We start from the raw sequence: 18,108 nt of genomic DNA on the forward strand, positions 1-18,108 counted from the left end.
AGTATTGCGTCCTGGAGTATTCACAGTGGTGGAGAAATATAAAGTTTAGCGTCTTAGCGTTGTACGAAAATCCAACACGCATACAATTAAAAAGAGAGAGTAGGTCATTCACTAAAGACACCAAGATTTTTACGTGAAAAACCTCTGAAAAGGGGGAAAAACCATGAGGCCTTGCCCAGTTTGAATGAATCCACTATTATTTGCAGTCAATTACAAATGAGGTCCTTCCTTAGGGAGAAGGCCTTGGCTTGTTGTACATTATATGAAGTACATGGTGGGAATACAATGAGTCATTGTTGATATGTTCGTTTGGTTGGAAGGACCGTAGTCGATGGGCGACATAAGTTGGAAGGACCGTAGTCGGCGGATGACGGAGGTCGGTAGGACTATTATCTGACGACAGAGGTTAGAAGGAAGGCGTTAGGTAGAAATCTGGCGATGAGCGGAGGTCCGACAACGGGTAGAAGTCCGATGTGAGTCAACGACCGGGGAGAACTCCAGTGTTAGATGGTATTTGGGTAAAACTCCAGAGTCACTTGGAGATCAGATAGAATTTCGGCTTCACATGGAAATCGGGCGGAACTTCGGCGTCACTTAAAATTGGGATGGACTCCGACGTCACTTGAAAGTCGGGCGGAACTCCTGCGTCACTTGAAAGTCGGGCGGAACTCCGCCAGTGGTCGAAGGGGAGTTTCTTTCCTCCTCTTCTTATCTTCTATTCTTCTTCTTCTTCTCCTTCTTCCTTCTTGCTTGGGTCCCCTCTTAAGATAAATGATGGGCTATTTATATTTTTTGAGAGTGGCATGACCCATAAATAGGGGGAGGATCAAGGACAAATGTGGAGTGGTTTGGATGGACGGCCGAAATTGAATTCCATGATCGTGGACCGTTTGTCAGACATTTGAAGGTCTTAATGATTTCGAAATTCGGTGCTCTTAGGCTCGTTGGATTCATCTCGTCGAGCATCTCAATTCGACTATAAGCATGTCATGTTTTGAAACCATTTGGTAATCAAAATTTTGGTTTGAACCTTCCAAAAGCGCTTCGGGTCTTCGATTAAGACCAATTTGGGCTCGGATTGAGTTGAATTTGGTGTCGTTAGTTTCATATTTCCGAGAAGATCAGTTCGACTATAAATCTGTTTAAATCAGAGTTCAAATGAACCCAAATTTAATTTTTGAAGTTTCCAACTTGATTTTAGCCTCGAGATTCGTGTCTGATCAAGATAATTTTTTTATGACATATCAGTTGCCCCATTATTTTCGGACGTCGAAGCTCTAGAAGTCCGAAAATACTTATTCCAATATTTCAATTGATCGAATAGCAAAAAATTGTATTCCATAAAATATAAACTTGCTCAAACTCAATCATAGAGGCTCTGTTGAGCTCCGAAAGTATTAAAATTGAATCCGAAAAATAAAAAAATGTATATGGGGACCCCAAAAACATCGGATTTGAACCGTCTGAGTAAAGAATAACTAATTAAAATCATGTGAAGCCGAGACGGTACAAAATAACTAATTAAAATCATTTGACATATTCAAAAATTAATAGACTATAAGAAAGTAGACATACAAATTTTTCAAAATCAAAAGTAATATTTTCAAACAAAGGTGATCTAGTGATTGAATAATCTTCCACAATATTACGATTATAAAAATTATCCATGGATCGAAATTTAAAAGTTTTTAAGAACTCATTTTTATGAATCCCGCTCTGATACAACTTGATAGTTTGTTAGGGATGTTAGGCCCTTATGAACTAGTCCCAAGGCTAACCAAAAGGGGTGAATTGGTATTTTTTAAAATTATTTCGATCAATCAAAACATAAACTAAGATTCACCATAGAAATCAAAGTGCGGAAATTAAATACAAAAATAATAAATGAAATAATACACCAGATTTATAGTGGTTCGGTCAAACCTTGACATACATCCACTCCTCGGAGGCACCCTCCGAGTATTGCACTAAACTCAGTGTCTCTCCTTTAGCCCCCACAACTAGGTGGAGAAGCCCTTACAAAATTACTTTCACCTTCCCCGGTGCGACGGAGTAGCCGGGTCCTTTGACACCAAAGAGATTTTCTTCTTCCCAAAAATTCCCTCAAGATAAGTCTTGAATTCGATGGTACTAAGGTGCAAGCTTTCCAGAGCAACTGTGTGGAATCCCCCCCACTCCCTTGAAATCCCCTCCAAGGATCTTCTCTCTCTCTCAAACTCCACCCTTTCCTCTCTCCCTTTCAAGCTCTCTCTTCAAGTTCCCTTCAAAAGAACGAAGCTATAATGGCCGATCAGTGTAAATTAAGCCCAATATATCAGGATGATTTTGGATGATCAGAAAAAATTTATTCATATTGTCCAGGATGATAATATATTATCCTGATCGATCAGTACAAATCGTGGAATATCATCTTGAACATCGCCCTAAATAAGAGCTGTCCGATGACCAATCGTCTAGTGGATCGTCCCGGTCGATCCTGCGATCGTCCAGAATGATGTGATTGTGTAATCAAATCTTAATTACTTTTCTTAAATACCAGATTAATTTAGAAAAAAATTGTGCTGAATCGGCCAGGCCGATGCCCGTGACGATGTCTGGGATGATGTCCAAAAATAAGTAATACCTAAATAGATATAGCGGCTGATTCTTTCTGATTTGAGCATATCATCCTGGCCGATACAAAATTGTCCAGGATAATGTGCTTAATGACGACTGCCTTAATGAGGATTCCCTAATTAGGGTTTATGTTTTTGAACCGATCGTCCAGGCCGATAGAAATATCATCCCGGACGATGTTACCAAAAATAGTAAACTCTAGAAAATAGTTAGAAATTCTCCCAAAGTGTGTGTGTGCAAGGTTACTTAGCATCAAGAATCACATTATATACAATAGACTCATGAAAGGGAAAAAATACAAACTGAATCATACTTAATCTACCCAATCATAAACTAGCTTAAGTTGCACTCGATCTTGTGGACCTGAAAAGTTAGTAGGCAAGACAGTCGTAGAAAATCATGAATGTTTGCTATCATCAAAATTCTAATTCATGAAAATAGATCCGCAACAATATCGTATGGACGAACAGTATATTTGGCAAATCCAGAAGAGATCGTCTTAGGATGAACCAAAATATCATCTGGATGAACAGTGTATTTGCCAAATCCAGAGAAGATCGTCCCAAAATTATCGTCTGGACGAACAATACATTTAACAAATCCATAGGAGATCATCTTAGGACGAACCAAAATATCGTCCGTACGATCTATACTTAAAAAATTTTTGACATTTCCTGTTCGTTCCATTGCTCATTGAGGAAAAATAACCAACATATCGTCCCTTATGAAAAGTTATCGCACCGTATGATCAGTTTAAAAATGCAAATTTTTAAATCTCTCCCATAGTGTGTGTGTGCTCAGTTACTCAATTACAATCACACTTTCTCAGACTTAATAAAATAAAAAATACAAACTTCAATGCATAAAATATTCTAAGCTGATCTTGATTTGAAGTCTTCAACAATCTGGAGTATGATTTTCCTGAAAAGTTAGTACACACAAGAGCAAAAATAATTCTTCCTAAATATGTTAGGAGAAATAATAATCAAAACAATAATATTTGAAATCATAAAAAATATACATGTTGGAAGAATATCAAATATGCAAAACTAAGTAGAACCTATATCAACCATACCCCCTAGGCTAGGGGAGAAATTGCTCTTTCTTCTTTCTTCTCCCTCTGACTTTCTTACAGTTGAGGCTTTTCACTATTTTTTCTTAGGTGACTTTCCATACGCAAAATTAGTGCTCCTCTCCTTATACAGAAGTTAAAATTTTTGTAGCATTTTCTTTCATTTCTTATTTTTCAAACTTTCTTACAGTTGTGGCTTTTCACTACTTTTTCGTAGGTGACTTTCCCTATGCAAAATTAGTGCCCCTCTCCTTTATAAAAGTTAAAATTTTTTCAACTGTTTCTTTTCTTTCTTCTCCCTTCTTCTAATCTTCTTATAATTGAGGCATCCCATTATTTTTCATTACTAACTTTCCCTACGCAAAATCAGTGCCCCTCTTCTTGTGCAAAAGTTCAAATTTTTTCAACCATTCATTTTCTTATCCCCTAGTCTTCTTCTTACATTGAAGGCATTTCACTGTCGGATATAGGTGGCATTCCCCTATCAAGCTTCAATTTTCCTATCTTGTGTATAAAGTGATTTTTTTTACCTTGTCCTTTACTTGTGTTCTTCTTCTTACATTGGAAGCATTCCACTATCGGACATATGTGGCATTTCCCTATCAAACTTCACTACCCCTCTCTTATGTGAAAGGAGATTTTTTCCTCATTGTTATTCATTTGCATTCTTCCTCTTAGATTGGAGGTATTCCACTATCGGAGATAGGTGGAATTCCCCTATCAAGCTTCAATTCCCCTCTCTTGTATAGAAGAAGTTACGATGAAAGACTTTCTTCTTAACAGACAACCCTTGATAGAAGAAGATTAATTGCTATCATACATGGTCAGATGTTGTTGGAGGAATGCATAGCTTGTATGCGAGGGTGATTTAAAAAATTTTTGCTGTAATAGTACTCGATAGGAGAGCTAGAAGTTATGAGTAAATAAGGAGAATTTTGATGCTGTTTGAGCGGAAGTTCGTTAACGATGGACGACGAGTGGAACTCTGTTGGCAATGACCGAGTGGAGAGCTGAATGAGAGAGTTGGATGGTGTGCTACTATCAATAGTTGAGCGAGAAATCGATGATGGCATATATAAAATGAAAGACCAACATCGTACATCAGATGGAGGGCTGATGATGGTGGTAGTCTGGTGACATTTTGCTAAGGAAATATGCATCCATATTAAAGTGTGTCTACATCCAATATCTCTGATTTAAAGGGTCAGAGCAGTATGCTATGCCAGCATTCTAGCAACATATTAACACTATTAACTTAGTGGAGACATAATGATGATCAGGTTATGTCCTTTCTTTGAAGAAGTTGTAGGAGTTGATTGTGTGCAGTAGAGAAGAAGTCACTTAAATCCACCAATGATATTTGACTATTTTGAAGTTTCTTGTTGCTTGATGATAGTAGCTTATATGGATGATGCCAATGTACTTTTTAATTTCAACTTCTAGTGATAATAAATATACACTTGAATATAATGTTGGATTTATGTAACTCCATTGATATTGTATAAGAAGTTGAGAACTTGCTCATTAGAGGAAGTTGAATTATTTATGCATCTTTGAGACATGCTTTGATATGTTGTTCCCCATATTTTTGGAGGAATTGTTAGACAATTAAGGTCTTTATATGAGTGATGATTTTATTAATCACTTTCCTGAAATCTTTTTTAGAGTGAATGTTATTTACTTAGAGTACTACTTGATAATATTGACCTCAATAGAAAAGGTCGAAAGAATCCATCAAGAATATAATACATATCTGATGTTGAATGTCAGAGCACTGCTCGATGACTTTATTTTGCATGGAAGAGGTCGAGAGAATCCATCAAGGATGTAAGACCTATCCGAGGTTGTATGTCAAAGCACTACTCGATGACGTTAACCTATGTGAAAGATGTCAAAAAAATCCATAAATAATATAAAACCTATCTGAGGTTGTTTGTTAGAGCACTGCTCGATGATGTTAACTTGTGCGAAGAGGTCGGGTGAATCTACCAAAGATATAAGATCTATCCGAGGTTGTATGTCAGAGCCTTTGCTTGATGACGTTAACCTGGTGGAAGAGGTCGAGAGAATCCATCTAGGATGTAAGACCTATCTGAGATTGTATGTCAGAGCACTTGTTGATGACATTAACCTATATAGAAAAGGTTGAGAGAATCCATCAAGAATGAATGACATATTTGAGATTGTATGTCAGAGTGTTACTCGATAATGTTAACCTACATGAAAGAGGTCGAGAGAATCCACCAAGGATGTATGACCTATCCGAGGTTGTATATCAGAGCGCTACTCGATTACGTTAACCTATATGGAAGAGATCAAAAGAATCAACTAAGGATGTATGACATATCCAAGGTTATATATCAAAGCTCTGCTCGATGATGTTAACCTATGTGGAAGAGGTCAAAAGAATCCACTAAGGATGTATGACTTATCTGAGGATATATGTCAGAGTCATACTCAATAATATTAACCTATGTGGAAGTGGTCGAAAGAATCCACCAAGGATGTATGACCTATTCGAGATTGTATGTCAGAGCCTTTTCTTGATGATGTTAACATATATGGAAAAAAGGTCGAGAGAATTCACCAAGGATGTGTGACCTATCCGAGGTTATATGTCAGAGCCCGGTCGATGACGTTAACATGTGTGGAAGAGGTCAAATCGAATCCCCCTGGGATTTATTTTTCCTTCATCGGGAGGGGGTGAACGCTGCATGTATCCCAAATCAATGGTGGAGAATGATCTATCTTTAGATCATTACTACCTTTTTTAGGTCGAGATTAAAACCTTGCCCAAGAAGTCCAGCAGGGGACTGTATAAAGCTTATAATTGATTGGAAGTATCCTTGCATTTGTTGGAATTTTCCTGAAATATCATCTAGATATTTGTGGATCTTTTTTACTACAGTTGGAGTCAAATTTGCCCCCAGTCTGCATCTGATTCTTAAGAAATTGAAGCATCAATGACTGATGTCAGGAAGTTGACATGAATGACCTTATGAGATTATAACAAAATTTTCCCCCAAGTCAGGAACCATTTCCCACAGATGGTGCCACAATGTTGTGTCCTGGAGTATTCGTGACGCTAGAGAAATAGAAAGTTTAGTGTCTTAGTGTTGTACAAAGATCTAACACGCATACAGATAAAAAGAGAGAGTGTGTCATTCACTAGAGACACCAAGATTTTTATGTGTAAAACCTCTAAAAATGGGGAAAAATCATGGGGCCTAGCCTAGTTTGAATGAATATACTATTATTTGTAGTTGATTACACATGAGGCCCTTCCTTAGGGGGAAGGCCTTGACTTGATGTATATTATATGAATTACATGATGGGAATACAAAGAATCACTGTTGACATATTTATTTGGTCGGAAGGACCATAGTCAACGTGCGACGTAAGTTGGAATGACCGTAGTCGACGGGCGATAGAGGTCGGTAAGACCATTGTTTGATGACGGATGTCAGAAGGAAGGCGTTAGGTAGAAATCTGGTGATGAGCGGAGGTTCGATGTCGGGTAGATGTCCGACATCAGTCAGCGACCGGGGAGAACTTCGACGTTAGATGGTATTTGGGTAAAATTCCATAGTCACTTGGAGATCGGACAGAATTCCGGCATCACTTCGAAATCGGGTGGAGTTTCAGCGTTACTTGAAAGTGGGGCAGAAATTCAGCGTCACTTGAAAGTTGGGCGAGACTCCGACGTCACTTGAAAGTCGGGCGGAACTCCGGCTTCACTTGAAAGTCGGGCGGAACTTTGGCATCACTTGAAAGTTGAGCGGAACTCCGCCGGTGGTCGAGGATGAGTTTCTTCCCTCCTCTTTTTCTCTTCTATTCTTGTTCTCCTTCTTCCTTCTTGCTTGGATCCCCTCTTAAGAGAAATGAGGGGCTATTTATAGTTTTTTTTAGAGTGGCATGACCCGTATATAGGGGGAGGATCAAGGACAAATGTGGAGTGATTTGGATGGTTGGCCGATATTGAATCCCTTGATCGTGGACCGTTCATCAGACATTTGAATGTCTTAATGATATTGGAATTCGTCGATCTTGGGCTCATTGGATTTGTCTCATCGAGCCACTCGATTCGACTATAAGCATGTCATGTTTTGAAAACCGTTTCGTAATCCAAATTGTGGTTTAAACCTTCCAATAGTGCTTCGGGTCTTCGATTCAGACCCATTTGGGCTCGGATTGAGTCGAATTTGGTGTTGTTGGGTTCGTATTTATGAGACGATCAGTTCAACTATAAGTTTGCTGAAATCAAAGTTTAGATGATCTCATATTTAATTTTTGAAGTTTCCAGCTTGATTTTTGCCTCGAGATTCGTGTCCGACCAAGATAATTTTTTGATGACATATCAGTTAGCATTTGTAAGATCTTAAACTTCTGTAAAATCTTCAACAATTGATTGTTGTGATGTTTCTTTGGCTAAAAGAAAAAAAAATTGTTCTTGCTTTGTTGTATATGTTGACATCAACAAGATTTCATTTAAAGAACTATATCCTCTTACTACATTGCATTACTTCTTTTCTGATGAATGTCAGTATGTCTAATTATTTTATGCATGCAAAAATGTCTAATAGTATAGCTATGAGAGTCTTGGTTTAAGAGATGCAACCCGTTCATTGGTCAATAGGTTTATAACTTGTGTAAATTTTAGTATAGAGAATGTGTTAAAGTATAGTACATTATTAGTAGATTAATATCCTAAGTATACATTTTGTATATCATTTTTATAAAGAAATGTTTATAAATAGTTTAGTTGTATGTCTTAAATTAAATTATAGCCCCTATTAGTATTGAATGCATCAAAATAGTGATGTTAATGTCTAATTGTTTAAATGATTTGTTATATATTTATAAAAAATATCAAATTATTTTAATGTATTATTTAGTTGTATTCAAATTTATTATTACGCATAGCATTAAAAGGACAATTTAAATTAAGCCATTTGGGCTAAGTGAAAGTACAAATTTGTTTTATTATGTTGTTGGCGATCTCCATAGTGGAGTGTTTATACGCCATCACTATGTTTTTTTGCTTAATAAAACTCCTTGAGATTATTTTTTAACCTTAGCATATTTATCCTTAAGTTATAAACTTCAAAGATAATTTATCATAAAATATGATAGAATTTATAATTATTTTGTTGTAGTTGGTCTTTAAGTTATACAACAACAACAACATCAAGCCTTTGTACCACTACGTGGGGTCGGCTACATGAATCCTTTTTCGTCAAGGTTTTATGTTCTGATTATTCGACAAGTTTTATGCTGACTGTCGACTACTAACGCAACCCTCCACTTTTCTCATCCAGGACTTGGGACCGCAACGGCAGTGTTAGTTGGTCGTTAAGTTATGTTAAGGAAAAAAGATCCTTAAGTTATAAGCTTCTAAGATTACTAGTCATAAAATATGATAGAATTTATAATTATTTTGTTGTTGTTGGTCATTAAGTTATGTTAAGGAAAAATGATATGCCCTTAATTTCTTGAATTTCTTTTTTTATATTTTCTTTCATTACTTGTCATTGAAAAAGTGACTATATAAAAGGTAATTAAAGAAAACCTTTTTTTAATAGAGTATTATAAGCTGTCCTAATAAAAGCCTAAACTTGAATTAACAGAATTTACTTAAATTATTTGTTAAATAAATTAAACAAGCAAAATTAGATACAGATGAAGACGATCATAAAAAAAATCACAGAAAGCTAGGGTGCATTTTGGCATTGCAGGTATTTAATTATTATTTTATTTATGATTACTATGAAGTTCATATATTTATTTCAACAAATGAGTATTTGTATATTTTCTTTTATAATATTATATTTGAATTTTTGAACTTTTTTCCATTAGGAAGCCTATATAATATTGCAACAATATAATGAAATATAGCTAAGTGTTGTAATATAATTGTGTCTAATTGATCAAATTGTAAATTTTATTTTTTATTTAATCTTTTTGACTAAATATATGTCATTAGATCATTACAATCTAACGAACATGAAAGATATTTAACTGATTCTTTTGTTTATCTTCTATAAACATCTGATCTTATGATGAAATAAATATGCTCTTTTACTTTGTTTTTAGTTTTTTTAGATAAAATTAAAGCATAATGCTTTATGATGTTGAATGTTGGCAATTAAAAGAGAATCATAATACTAAGTTAAGTATTGCAGAGATGACGATGCTTAGGTGGATGAGTGGCTTTACCCTTAGAGATAGGATACAGAATGAGCGTATACGTGAAAAGGTTGGAGTAGCTCCAGTGGAAGAAAAGATTAGAGAGAGTTGCCTTATATGGTTTGGTCACAATAAACGAAGGAATTTCGATGGCTCGGTTAGAAAGGTTGAGGACTTATGTTAAGAAAAGTAGACGTAAACCTAAAAATATTTGGAAAGAAAATATTAGAAGTTATTTTTCTTTATTAGATTTAAATGAGAATTTGACTTTTAATAGGACACAATGGCGAAAAAGGATTCATGTAGCTGATTCCACGTAGTGGGACAAAGGCTTGATGTTGTTGATGTTGTAGATAAAATTAAAGCATAATATTGATTTTTCAAAATATGTTTATTAAGAAAATATATAAGGAAATAATTACAATTCATACTCAAACATGAAGCATTGTAGGATGAAAGAAACCTGCACAACTATCCTCCCTCCACTTAAAATAAAAAAATTTCACGCAAAAATAACTTATTTTCTTGGACAGATTCAAACCCATCTATTAGATGTGACAAAATTGAAAACCATCCAAAACAAAAGAATTCTCCATCAAGATATCCAATGACAAAACAGTAATCACTCTGTCATCAATCAAAATCAATCAATCTCTCCAGAACAATTGAACAAACAACCCACCAAGCCAATTGAATGAGCGTTGCGATGGAATGAATATGAAGTAAAATTCAAATAAGAGTATAATGAAGAGAATTGAGGAACGGCTCATACTGATACCAATGATGAAGTAAGAGAAGATAATTAGGAATCCAATATGATAAAATTTGATTCGTTGCTCTGCTCCGCCCTCTAGCTATGGGCAACATTCTGCCCCTTCAAAGGTTTTGCTTTATAATCCACTTAGAAGTGAAATGTGATAAAGCTGTTGATTCAACCACTTCAAATACTCATTGGAAGACTCAAGAATCACACATATCTGAATGAGTTCACAACACAGTAGGCTAAACATAGCTCCCTTCACAGAATTCAATTAATTATTATTAAAGGAAAACATAGAACAAGACTAATACATGCTAGAACTATCTTTTAGTTCAAAAGTCACATAACATTAAAAGCACTTTTAAATCCATAATGCAAATGTCTTGATGCCCCTTATAACTCCCATTCTTTCACCTTTCACCTGGTAGCCCAACTGTAGAGTAGAGTAGGGGTGCAACTGAGTCAAGCCGACTCGCGAGCCACCTCAGGCTCGACCTGTTAATGGGTTTGACGAGTCAAGCTTATCGAGCTCGCGAGTCGAGCTTGAATAGGATTTGGTGCTCGCTGGACTTACCAAGCTCGAGTTCGAATGGGGCTCCAAGAACTCCATGCCCTCAGCCTCTCTGCACCGCTCTCTTCTCTCTCGTTGTGTGTTGTTGGGTGAGTTGACGGCGAAGAGTTTTAACATATGTAAGTTCCAGGTGAACTTTTAAAATGTATATTGGGTTTATGATAACACACTATCTAGATATTTCACCCTCATTTTGTGAGGACTTTATGATCTGGGTTTTGGTTTCCTATAGGCATAATCCTCTGCAGTTAATTATCTCTCTTGATAAGGAGAGAGAATTTTCGATTAAGGCTAGTCATGAGATAGACACTAAGTACATAGCGTATAAGAGCAATAACTTTAGGATTTGAATTTGGTTTTATGATATAGAATTTATTGTTATAAACTTAAAATAAGTGATGAGGGGATGATGATGAGCCCGATCAAGATCCCATGGTTCTATCATCCTGAGCTATCATGGTCCCTGGTCTACTTAGTTAAAAGTGGTAGTCGACCCAACCTAATAGAAGGCTCCTTATTGGCAGCTATGGGTTGTTTCGTCCAAGAATACCTTGTAGACCTGAGGTGGTGTAATTCTAAGGGGATATATTTGAATTCACTTTAGTTGATAGAGGGCTTTATGCCTATCATATATACACTATGATTCATTAATCCATGGTTTGACATCATTAGGGAATATATGAACTTTGATTATGATCGTAATATAATGGTGCCAATTTATAAAAAAATTATCCAATCAAAGGGCACGTACCACATTACTTCTCATAAGAGACTATTTGAGAATGAATTTTAGTAATATACCCGACATGATATTTTTTCTTTGTGAGCTGAGGTTAATGTCAAATTTACCACCCCCAATAAATATTTGCAGAAGGTAGATGATTCTAAGTTTTAAGTTTTTATATGATATATTTCATTTTTTAAGAATTTAGGCTTTTATTGATTTTGAGATTTAACCCCTCAGATTGAGATTTATTCTTAACACAACCATCATTGTGTATTACACAATATATATAAGAGGTTTCTCATAATTCATGTCGAGTCGACTCTAGTCATTTAAAGGAAGAGGATGAAACTAGAATATTTAACCTGTGCAGCTTTCTCAAATATTGGCATTCACAAATTTAACACATTTTTTAGAGCATATGGGGGATGTGTTTTTAGCATATATATTGAAGTTATTATGGAAGTGTTGCCTTATGTCCGCTTGTACAAGTGTTGTGAATTCGATGTCATTGTTTAGCACCAAACTGGGTCATATTTCATCATTTGTTAGCTATTATTTTCCTTTAATATCCAATCTATAGGAGTATAATTCAGCATACAAATACACTGTCCGACATATCAAGAGTTTTCCACTCGTGATTTGCAATTTACATCATAAATTCCCTACCACTACTTGCAAGTGCGTCGTAGCATTACACTACGGGTCACTCATTACTTTATGCAAGCAAGTTATCATACATTGCTAGCTATGCTAAATTCTCTTATAGGTCACCAGTGGACTATAGACTTTTAAAGGTCACTAGTCGTTGTATATATGTAGCTTGCATTTGGCATAAATTTTCCAACATTTTCTTACAAGTGGGGTTGATGTATGCATTATAAGTCTTCTACTATTATCCATGGGCAAGCTATGCTGAATGCATATTTTCTAGTGTTGTCCATAGGTAGATTGCTATATGCATGATTGGTTATTTGGTATTGTTTGAAAATGTTGCTAAAGATCACTTGTCGCTTCCCACAAGCATGTTGTAGTGCACTGCATATCCTTTTAGTACTACATGTAGGTGGGCAGCTATGCATGTTTCAAGTCTCCAGTTATTACTTGTAAGCGAGCTATTATGTGCATGACGAGCTTTCTACAGTGCTCGTATTCTTACATTTATCAGAGACTTGCTATTCTTGATGGTAGACTGTACATTGCACTCATTACAATTTTCTTATTCATATTTGAAGAAGCTCCATCACATTGGTTGTATGTTGCTAGTCATCACCTATAGGTGGAACACTGTATATATCACAAGTGCCCATATGTGGGCTATCACATTTGCTACAAATATTCTGCACACATTGGCAAGTAACATATATTCTCAACAATTTAATTGATATTGCCTACATGCAGATTTACTATACTCCACCACATGTCAATATTGATTGCCAATTGAGTTGGATTCATCACTAGTTTCTTCATGTTTGATGACTAGTGAGTTGTCATATTTACTGGAATGTCTTTCAGAATTCATGAAGATAGCTGCATGTATCTTCAAGCTAGCTATCATCAGTTATAGTGAGATTGTTATGTTCTTTGCATGGTGTATGTTTGTAAGAGCTTTATTATTTGTCGGCAGGTTGGTGTATTTGTTTGAAGTTGAATGGCATTGATTGTGTTCAAACTTTATGTACTTCAAACTTCATTGAATGTAACAAATCATCATGCTTGTTGTGCATTAGCCCCTCTGCTTGTAGGGGATTACTGATGTGAGTGTTGTACATTGACCATTTAATCTTTGCTTGCAAGCAAGTTGAGCTTGGCAATTTGTTTATTAAAAATCCTAGCTTGCATGATTAATTTTGTTATTTTGAAAAATTATATGTTTCATTTTAAATATTAGGTTATGTTTCATGTAATTGCAAGTTGGTTCCCAATCATTATTTAATTTTTGTTGCAGGTCAATGTTCAAGTTCTGTCCGTTGTTAGTTCTAATTTTGGCAGCCTCTTGGTTTCCCCTCCCTACAGGGGGAGGTAGGGAGTCTTCCAATTATGCACGAACTACTAATTTTAATTTAAAATAAATCATTTTGCCCCTTTAAAATTTGGCAGTCTTCTGGTGTCCCCCTCTTCGTGAGGAGAGCTTGGGGAGGGCACTTGCCCTTTTTAGTCCACCTAGGATAGGATTTGAAGGGCAAGGGATTCAGGACATTTTTTTATTACATTATAGGTCTTTAATGTTCCATGTCATGATATCTATTAATTTTTTATTTTAAAATATTCATTTTTATTCCCCTTGAAAATTTGGCAGCTTTCCCGCTCCCCCTCCCCACGAGGGGTGGTTAGGGAGGGAACTTGCTCTTTATGTCAGCTTAGGTGTATCAGATCCCCATGAGGGGTTTATAGAATTTCAGAGCTTATATATGAGTGGAGAATAATACTTGGTGCAAATAAGCTTAATCTAGGTTGAGGTCTTGCAAATGGGATTTGGCTTAATTCACATAGTTTGAGTTATGTATGGCTAGTCTTGAAACAAGATTAGTATATATATATATATATATATATATATATATATATACTAATCTTGTTTCAAGACTAGCCATACATAACTCAAACTATGTGAATTAAGCCAAATCCCATCAAACTTCTAGATCTTATATTAAAATTTAGATATGAAAACCTAAAAAATTTATTTATTTTTTCTTGAGTAGGCTCTTATGATGGACCTTGATTGGGCTTTTGCTTTGAAACTTCCTCAGGCTATTATTTTTAGGTCGTAAGCTTTATTTTCTTGATTATAAGGGAGGTGCGTTTGAACCAACTAACATGAAAGAGATTGGGATGAAGTTCAATATTTAAGTTGTTTATAGAGAAGATGTGGATTTGATAAAATTTATTTCACTTCCCTGCCTATAACAAACCCACATATCTTTTCATTACACAAAACATACATGCTAAGATGATCTTTCTCCTCTAATTTTCTATCATGATTTTAACTATAGTAAGGCTTCTCATAATATCGATTTTAGAGCATTAATGAATTTCAAATCTTCATTAGATAATATATTCTCATTATAATTTTTTTTTTGGTTTTTACCTACTGTGTCCTCAATTTATTTTAGAATTAGAACTTGAGCTTTATATTAATTTTCTATATAAACCTTTTTTTGACACTTTTCCAATATTCTTTTAACTTTCTTTCATAGGGGCTTTGGGAAAGTGAATTGGGCCAGTGGGACGGGTGATTCTAGAAGTAGACTTATTGGATAAAGTAAAAGGGGCATATTACTTAGTTTTAGTGATAGATGTTAATTTCATTTGCTATTCAAGTAATAAGGAAAAAAATGAAAGACTTCTTTAAAACCACCAGACAAAAATAATTCAAACTCATTATTGATATCAATCCTAATTCAATGATAAATTCATTAATCAGATACTAATCATTATCAACACAATTAGTTATAAAAATTAGATCATCAAACGTATTTAAATATTTGATTAAAAGAAGGCTACCCTATTTTAAAGATAGTAATTATCAATGAATTTTCTTATTATGATGATTAATGTAATACTTTTCTCTTAATAGTTTCATCAATTATATTAAATGTTGTTTATTCTTTCAAGTATCTACTCCATGGCTAATGTGTGTATCTAGTAATTTTTAGCATGTCCTATACGTTTCATCTTAATAACAATAACTCCTCAATAATTATTCATTTTAGGCTAGTCAAAGAATTCATCCATCTAGACTTTCATTTGCTAGAGAGAAACTCCCATTTGTTAGAGAGAGATACTCCCATTTGCTAGAGAGAAACTTTCATTCTTTTTCAAAATTTTCATGTCCACTTTTTTGGCAGAATTTTTGCTGATGGCAATAGAGGCTTCGTCAGCCACCAATGGTCACTTGAATTCTGCCATTATTACTCCATCTGGTTCCCAAACTGTTGTTGGATTTAATTTTTCATCGCAAAGTGTTATTTTTGTTCATTAAAGAAGGAATGTTCTTGAACAAGTAATGGGTGATACTCAAAGTAAGCTATCTAAAATAAGGAATAAGAGGGACACATGCATTTATAGACATTCTGTAAGTTGAAGCCTCTATTATTCGAAGGAGCTATAGGACCACAAGATGAAGAAAATTGGTTGCTAAGAATAGAGAAGATCTTTGGTAGAATGTAGTGCCTAGAGAATTGGAAGGTACCATTGGCTATATTTTCTTTTTGAAGGAGAAGCTAAGAGATGGTGGATTGGACAGTTGAGAAAATTTCGAGGGGAATACTAATGTTGAGATCACTTAAGATGAATATTCTACAGTGTTCATGATATGGTTTATACCTCATTCAGTGAGGTGACATATGTAAGAATCTTTCATTAAGTTGGAGCAAAGACGAAAGACTGTTATGTAGTATGAAGATGAGTTTACTGCACTTACTAGATATGCTCATTTAATTCCTACTGCTGAAGAAAAGTGTTATAGGTTTCTATAAGGGTTGAATAGTGAATTGAGACATCCTTTAGTTCCTCTGTAGATCCATGAGTTTGCTAACTTGGTAGAGCGAGCTAGAATGATAAAGATTGATTTAACAGTACTGGCATCTAGATACGTGTGGGCTTCAGACATGATAACAGTAGGAGGACTAGAGATGAAGTAAGAAGGGATAGAGATAATGTTAGTGATAAGAAAAGAAGATACATTGATTTAAGAGGATTTGGATCGCCAACATCAACTGGCTGCTATAGTGAATGTATTCATTATGGAAGAAGATATTCATGTTAGTGTTTCATTTTGATAGGACAATGTTTTCGATATGGATAGCATGGACAAAAGGCAATGGATTGTTCACATAAAGGAATAGTTAGTTTTGATGCAGGACTATCTAGACTAACTGCATTATAGAGGACAATAGGATCGAGATCTTCAAATGAAAGATTGACCAACATGCATGGCTGGTGACAAAGTTATTAGTGGTGGTCAAAGGGAGATAATTTCACCAAGATTGATAGCACCAACAACACCAACTCCAGTGATAACACGAGTGTACAACTTGTAATATTTGGAAGACCAACAACAAAAACCCAAGAGTTTGACACGTAAGAAATTTGGCTTTAATGATTGACTAACATGGCATCTCATGGTATAAGAAGGATATGTGATTGAATGAACAACATGATGATATGATAGAAATTGATTTCATTCTATGATATTTAACTTTGATTTTTTGACTTGATTGAGATTTTGAACATTTGGACTTTTGTCATACGAATATGTTTTATACCGATTTTGTGCCCAAATTCATAAGAAAAATATATGGGATGATATTTCTCTAAGGTGGGTAGATTGTAACAACTTAAAAAAATCTTCCAAATTAGATTATGGGGTGTGACACCTTCTCTCGAGGAATGACACCATTTGTAATCAATGAAAAATATTAGTGGAATCATTTCAACCGGACTATGCCTTGTGATTTTTCCTCTTTCAAGGTTTTCCATGTAAAAAATTTGGCGTCTCTTATGATTTTTCCTCCTCTCTTTCTTATATATGTATGCACTAGATCTTCATATAAAGCTAGGATATTAAACTCTCCTTTTTTCCTATCATCACGACTGTTTCGTCATATTGGAAGTAGTTTATCTTGAAATGACATTGCTTTATAGTGTATTTTTTTTATTTAAGTTAGCTACTTTTTGTGTTAAGAGTTTTCCAAAATTTAAACTATTTGCTACTTTATTTTTGTGAACAATCTTTATATGTTAATTATAAAAGCAATGTGTTAATGTTTTGTTGAGCTAGCTTGCTCTTATATCAAATTCAATTTGATGTAGGATTTGTTCCTAGGCTGGTTGAAGTGTACTTTCATTTAGTATGACGAAACAGTCATCAAGAAATAATCAACTTTAAAAAGTTTTATTCTTATTGGTGAATTTTATTGACCTCTTCTCTACTACACATTGAAGCATATCCTATAACTTTTTCTTCAAAGAAAGATTATAGTATGATCATCATCAAGCCTCCACACAATTGACACTATTAGTGTGTAACTAGACTACTAACAAAGTATACTGCTTTGATCCTTTCCACCAGGGATGTTTGATGTCTGCACACATCAGTATGGATATATATTGCCTTTAGTAGAATGTAACTTGACCACTGCCATTGTCGGCACTTCACCTGATGTCTGTCATTTTTCCTT

Source organism: Dendrobium catenatum, unplaced genomic scaffold, assembly GCF_001605985.2.
Source record: "Dendrobium catenatum unplaced genomic scaffold, ASM160598v2 fragScaff_scaffold_207, whole genome shotgun sequence".
Lineage (NCBI taxonomy): Eukaryota > Viridiplantae > Streptophyta > Magnoliopsida > Asparagales > Orchidaceae > Dendrobium > Dendrobium catenatum.